This window comes from Eumetopias jubatus, unplaced genomic scaffold (genome assembly GCF_037043125.1).
Source record: "Eumetopias jubatus isolate StellerSeaLion01/CBP00866 unplaced genomic scaffold, mEumJub1_p1.0 scaffold_11, whole genome shotgun sequence".
In the NCBI taxonomy this organism is placed as follows: Eukaryota; Metazoa; Chordata; class Mammalia; order Carnivora; family Otariidae; genus Eumetopias; species Eumetopias jubatus.
In genome coordinates this window covers 88,690,415-88,697,473 of record NW_028274817.1, presented here as the reverse complement: position 1 = coordinate 88,697,473, position 7,059 = coordinate 88,690,415, and the positions used below count along the sequence as shown (strand labels likewise).

The 7,059-nt window shown below is 43.5% G+C and overlaps 1 pseudogene; it reads left to right on the top strand.

Annotated features, from left to right (window-relative positions):
• The first annotated feature begins 6,535 nt into the window (after positions 1-6,535).
• LOC114216872 (non-histone chromosomal protein HMG-17 pseudogene) lies at positions 6,536-6,808 on the top strand (annotated as a pseudogene).
• The last annotated feature ends 251 nt before the right edge of the window (positions 6,809-7,059 follow it).

Here is a 7,059-nt window from a genome sequence, read left to right as displayed (position 1 = left end):
TCTCTCTGTTCATCAACCTTGTGCAAAATGGGACACAGAGACGAGGCAGGTGGGCTGCCTTCTGCTGCATCCTTCTGCTGCATCCTCCTGCCGCATCCTGTCCAGCCCTTTGTTGATCCGGCTCTCTAGACACCCCCACTGCAAACATGTGGCCTCTAGTGGCTCACATATTCACTTGGGTTGTCCCACCTCCTCTTTCTACCCCAATACCACTAATCCTACCCTGCCAGTCAGAAATTGATAACAAAGAACGAGGAAATCAAGGATATTGTGACACATTAAGAACACCTTCATGACCCACCAAAGTGTCCCAACCTGCTAGTTGGGAAATAGCAGGCCAGAAAAGCATTATATATCCTGCTCATTTTGCAAAACAGCCAGCCAGTCAGATGAAAAGGGACTCTGAAGATTTAAGTGACCTATTTATTGCAAGTTTATTTAATTTTTGTTTTATTTTATTTTAAGATTTTATTTATTTGAGAGCGAGCGAGTGAATGAGAGAGAGAGCATGAGTGGGATGAGGCCCAGAGGGAGAAGCAGGCTTCCTGCTGAGCAGGGAGCCCGAGGTGGGGCTCGATCCCAGGACCCTGGGATCATGACCTGAGCTGAAGGCAGATGCTTAACCGACTGAGCCACCCAGGCATCCCTATTTTATTTTATTTTTTAAAATTGTATTTATTTATTTGATAGAGAGAGAGAGAGTGTGCAAGCAGGGGGAGAGGGCAGAGGGAGAAGCAGACTCCCCACTGAGCAGGGAGCCCAATGCGGAGCTCAATCCCAGGACCCTGGGATCATGACCTGAGCCGAAGGCAGATGCATAACCGACTGAGCCACCCAGGCACCCCGTTCTGAGATGAGTGGAAGTTAACCCAACAAAGGAGGGGAAGGACATTCTAAGAAGAGAGGCAGCATGAACAAAGGCATGGAGCTCTTTAGTGCTGCTGGGGTACAGTTCCTATTGAGATCCCATAAATAGATATTCTGGACTCCCTTGTGTGATAAATTTACGAATTATGGGCTACAACATAGAAATTCTTGGTTCCAAAAGTAAACTAGAAGATTTTGCCCATAAGTGGCATTCAGTTCAACAACATTTATTGAGCTCTTTGTGCTAAGCACAAAAATAAGAAGACATATTCCAGTCCTTACCAAGCCTATCGGCAAATGAGACAAATCCACAAATGACTGGCATAATCAACAAAGATACAAGATATAATAAAGGGAAGAAGAAACGAGAGTGTTGGCAGGATCTTGAACTTGGGCACCTCTTATGCACTATCGGTGTGTTTTATCTGTGTTATGTCATCTAATGCTCTTATTAATCCTACAAAGTAGCCTTTTTTTTCCCCCTTATTTTATTGATGAGAAAAACTGAGGAGTCCATGGTCACCTGACTAGTAAGGGGAGGAGTACCAGTCTGCTAGACTCCAAAGTCCAAGCTCTTCCCTTACAACCTGCCATCCCCCATAGCACCATAACAGAAGCATGAAAAGAATATTGCTGATGGGGGGTTTGAAGGGAGAGCAAGGACTTCTGGGTTGAAGAATCAGGGATAAATTTAAGGAATGGGTGATGTTTGGGGGAGGCCATGAAGTATGGGTAGAGTTTTAACCAGCAGAAGATTATGGGGGGGTTGTTCTGGGTGGAGGAAACAGCATGGCCAAGGGTCCCAAGGTATGGGAAAGGAGGCCTAAGGACCTACAGGGTGTGTTTTATGTCAGTTTCCCTAGGAAGCAGACTCTGAGATAGAGTTTAGCATTCAGAAAATGTATTATGGAGTCATTGAGATCAACCCCTGTGGGGGCGTGAGGGAAATAGGATTAAGCAAAGGAGGGTGTTGGGCTACTATACAGTCACAAAGAAGGCCTTAGCCAATTTCATGAATTGTTCTGAAGCTGGAATGACTTTTCAGAGCTGCCTTGAGACAAGGGGGATAGATCTTTATAGACCCCCTTTGAACCAGTCATTGGATGTAGGCTGTCCCTGGGAAGGGAATGTGAATCTTGTGTGAGGTGGTCCTCTCCATCCAAGAGCAATCCTCAGAGAGGGACTCATATGAAAGCCATCGTCCACCAACACTCCCAGCAGCTGGGGGAGTGAGTAACTTGGTCCTGAAAGGAAAATTCTGGGTGAAGTTCACTACAGGATGTGTGCTCTGGGCAACAAGCAGGCTGATCTGGCAAGACATGAGAATGCAGGACTAAGGAAAGGATGAAGTTGGAAAGCTGAGAGCGGGTGGACAGTGAAAGCCGGACTTTGCATTTTGTAAAGAAGGAAAATGGGTCCCTGCATTTTGCATGAGGCAAGGTCATGGATAGAAGTTGCACCTGTCATAATGCATGGGACATCTGAGGGTGGGCAGAACTAAGAGGAGAACCAATGGGTTTTTCAACAGTCAAGGTAGAAGGTGAAGAGGGGAGAAGTGAACAGATGGCAGTAGTAATAGGAAGGAAGGGATGGAGGCGGCAGAAGATTTGAAGACACACAGACATTGCATGTTAAGCATTTTCTACAAAAGGCCTCTGAGACTGAAAAAGAGAGAATACTTTACTACAGTACAACTGTTCCATGGAGTACTATCCCGATTTTCGGTGTAAAATCCACATAGAGAGGGATTTTTGTTGCTTTCCCAGCATCTAGAACAATGCCTGGCAAATAGCAAGTATTTGTATTGGTCAGCTTTGGCTATGATCATGCTAAGTCACAAAAATCCCAATATCCCAATGGCTTAGAGCAACAAATGTTTATTTATTGTTCACCGTTCTATAGTCACCTGTAACAACTCCTTTCCAGGCTGTGGGTCGGGTTCAGGTCAGCTCATGTGTCTTCCTGTACCAGGACCAAGCTGAAGAACATGGGGGACATACTATTCTTTCAGCAGGAGCCTAAGAAGGCTAACAGAACTTGCAATGCCTCTAAAAGCTTCTGGTAGGATCTGGTGCACTGTCACTTCCACCAACCATTTTCCATTGGCCTATGCAAGTCATATGAGCAAGCTCCACATCAATGGGATAGGGAAATATACCCCTCACCCGAGAAGTTGGGGAAAGGAGAGGGAATATTTGCTGAACAAAAATAAAATCCACAGTAGGGGCGCCTGGGTGGCTCAGTCAGTTAAGCGTGTGCTTTCAGCTCAGGTCATGATCTCAGGGTCCTGGGATCGAGCCCCGCCTCGGGCTCCCTGCTCAGCGGGGAGCCTGCTTCTTCCTCTCCCTCTGTGCTCTCTCTCTCAAATAAATAAATAAATAAATAAAATCTTTTAAAAGCATAAAATAAAATCCACAGTAGTGCTCAATAGATATTTGTTGAACGATTGTATGAATAAATCTACGTGTACTGGTACAAAGAGGTCCATAACATCCCCATCAAGTGAAAAAGGCAAGTCGCAAAGCAATATATACACTATGATCCAATTTATAAACACACACACCAAAAATAAAACCATATACTGATCTATGCACATATTTTTTCATAAATGCATACAGAAGTGGCTGGAAGTAGAGACACTAAACAGTTAACTTCTGGAAAGGGGGGTAAGATTGGGTATGAATAAAAGGGAACATTTGCTTTTATATCATTTGAAATTTTTTCATGACAAGAAAGTTTTTTTTTTTTTAAATACATTGTAAAAAAGGAAGAAGAAAAATAAGTCAATGTCCATTGTGAAGCTCCTCACACAGTCTGGATTGGAAAAATGTCAAATGAGCAATTTGGAGGAAGGAAGTTAATGTCACAGTAAGAGTGACAAATTAATAATAAAATGTGCCCTAACTCTTATAATTGTTCAGTTACTGCTCTGACATTTAAAAAACTTACCACCTTTATGGTAAGTACCTTTATCTGGCTTATGAAATGACTACGAAATTAGTTGACTGTATCTTTCACTTAGATTGCATAAAAAAGAACATTTACTTAACCCATGCCATGTACATAGCAGATATTCAGCATTTGTTGTACTTAACAAAAATTCTAGCAAGTCTATTAATAGTTTAATATTTGCAATTCACATAGGAATATCAAGTCTTCTTAATGAAGAGAAGTCTTCTCTAAATGTCATTCTTTATCTGAAGATGCTGCAGGAAGCCATATTGTAAAATAAATTGGGCATTCGATTTTTCCACCCCTTGCTCTAGAACTTCACTGTTCTAGACAAAAGTCATGGATATAAACTTTCTGAAAGACTGAATCACTTTGTCAAGTAACATTTTAGAACATCTGATCAGGGCTGTCATAGCTTCTCATAGCTAACATCTAAGCAACCACACAAAGGATCGTGAAGTCTGGTGGCTGAGGTCTTGGGAAAAAGCAGGCAAGTCCATCAGCCCCCAAACCCTCACTGACTGCCAACGCAATGCATCCAGGCTCTTAGATGAGTGAAATGCATTTCAAAGAACACGAACTCCACTCCACCCTCACGAGAAAACAACAAATAGGTAATTTAAAGATTTGGTATTTTTAGCTCATCTTTAAGGTGGTTCTTTACTTGCCACTAATCATTTCTGTTTGGGATGTGATGATTTTCAAATTGGTAGGTTCAGAAATTCAAGTGTGTGAAATTATCCGAAGTTGAGCTCACTAATTGGACTGACTCATGATAATCGAATTCACAGGAGGTTCGCTTACAAACGAGATCCCTGAGTTTATTTATTTGCACTACCTACCGAACACTTCCCGGAGTATGGGTTCACGTGCTGTATGTACTCCCTTCCCAGAGAAGAAAGGCTAAATTAAGTCCAAAGGATTAGTTGATAAACACGAGATTCAAGAAGAGGGAACGGTGTGATTTTAAAAAGGTTATTGATTTGTGGTACAAGGATAACTTCAGGGCTAATGAAAATATCTGCCTGGCTGATTTTACACCTGGGTTGGTCCATCAGAGCAAGACTCTTCCTTGATGGTGCCAGGGGACCCTGAAAAACTATTCTCATCAACTCCTCGTTAAGGGTTTAGTTACCGCGTGAGCCTGTGGCTATTAGGGGTGTCTTCAGTTGCCAACAGGTCGTTATTTCCAATTATATTAGTGAAGATGGACTTTTTCAATTGAAAGTATTACAAAGTTAAAACTCAAACTAGATTAAGCAAAAAATGTTCAGTGATTTACTCATCCCTGAATCAAATATTGTAGCCAAAGGGATAAAATGTGCTGATTGTCCTGGCCCAGGTTTCTCAACCACGCCGAGGATGAATCCTACCTCCAACAAATCACAGGGATGGAGAGAGGACAGAGTTTCTCCAATGGAAAAGAAGGAAGATTGGATGCTGGGCAGGAAAAGCATCATTATCATCAATCATCATCATCATCATCATCATCATCATCATCATCATCATCATCCACTACACCAACTTCGTGGTTGAGATCCTTGGCCACACTCCCCTCCCCAGCTCAGAGTCACTTCCAGTGGTTAGGGGAGCACCGACACCAATCACTAATATGGTGATGGATCGTTGATTCCCTCTGGGAGAAAAAGGAGAAGCACAAAGCAGAGAGCCTTGGAGCCGGCTAAAGACTTCACTTCATTTCAACAATTTTAAGATTTATCTATTTGCCTATTAGCCTCTTTGATGCTTCACCTCATTCCTATTATCCCAGAAGCTCAGTCTCCAAAAGATAACATAACAACTTAATGTAACAAATAACAGTTATAAAAGTCCTGTGTGCGTTGATTTAAGGATTACAATTTCAATTTTTAAAATGATGGGTTCGACATGATTTATACCTGGTGAACATAGTAGGAATTAGGAAGAGCCGACAGAATTACAAGAATCAAGGAGTCTGGGCCATGACATGGGGGACCGACTCACAGCAAAAATAATGAGCTAGTTCCCTCACTATTTGGGGCCAGAATTTAAGGCTAATAGAGAAGGAGCTCCGTAACTATGGTTACAAACTTGGTTCCAATCTTGGCTTTGTTACTCACTACTAATACAGCCTATGACCAAGTTACTGAAATGTAGTAACATTTCTTGAGCTCTGACTCTGTATCAAGCACTTACATACACAATCTTTAATCTATATAAGAACCTGGAAGGGAATGACTCAATCTCTCAATTATCAAATGCTGTCAATGGGAAGACATCATCAGTTTAATAGCAACTTCATAGCGACGCCTGGGTGGCTCAGTCAGTTAAGCGTCCGCCTTCGGCTCAGGTTATGATCCCGGGGTCCTGGGATCGAGTCCCGCGTTGGGATCGAATCCCGCGTTGGGAAACTTTGCTTAGCGGGGAGTCTGCTTCTCGCTCTACCTGCCACTCTCCCTGCTTGTGCTTTCTCTTTCTCTCTGACAAGTAAATAAATAAAATCCTTAAAAAAAATAAGAAAAATAAAGCACTCCTTAGAACACAAGAACATGGAGTAGTATCCCATTTTACATATGAGAGCACTGAGGCTTAGGGTGCCTTATCTGGCCCAGGTCACACAGCTTACAAGCAGTGTGAAGAAAAGGTGAGAACGACCACTGGACCAGCGAAAGCCCATGCATCGCTGCATCCCAGCGTCCGGCGCCTACGTCCCGCCGCCATGGCCACCATGGCCACCATGCCCAAGAGAAAGGTTGAAGGGGATGCTAAAGGAGAAAAAGCCAAGGTGAAGGATGAGCCACAGAGAAGATCTGCAAGGGTATCTGCTAATCCTGTTCCTCCAAATCCAGAGCCCAAGCCTAAAAAGGCCCCTGCCAAGAAGGGAAAGAAGGTACCCAAAGGGCAAAAGGGGAAAGCTGTTGCTGGCAAGGGTGGGAATAACACCGAAGAAAACCGAGGTGCCCCAACAGACCAGGCACAGGAAGCTGAAGGTGCTGGACATGCCAAGTGAAGCGTGTGCATTTTTGATAACTGTGTGCTTCTGGTGACCGCACAGTTTGAAATACTATTTTTTTTTTAAAAATTTTATTTATTTGATGGAGAGAGACACAGCAAGAGAAGGAACACAAGCAGGGGGGAGCGGCAGAGGCAGAGGGAGAAGCAGGCTTCCCACGGAGCAGGGAGCCCGATGCAGGGCTCGATCCTGGGACCCTGGGATCATGCCCCGAGCTGAAGGCAGACGCTTAACAACTGAGCCACCCA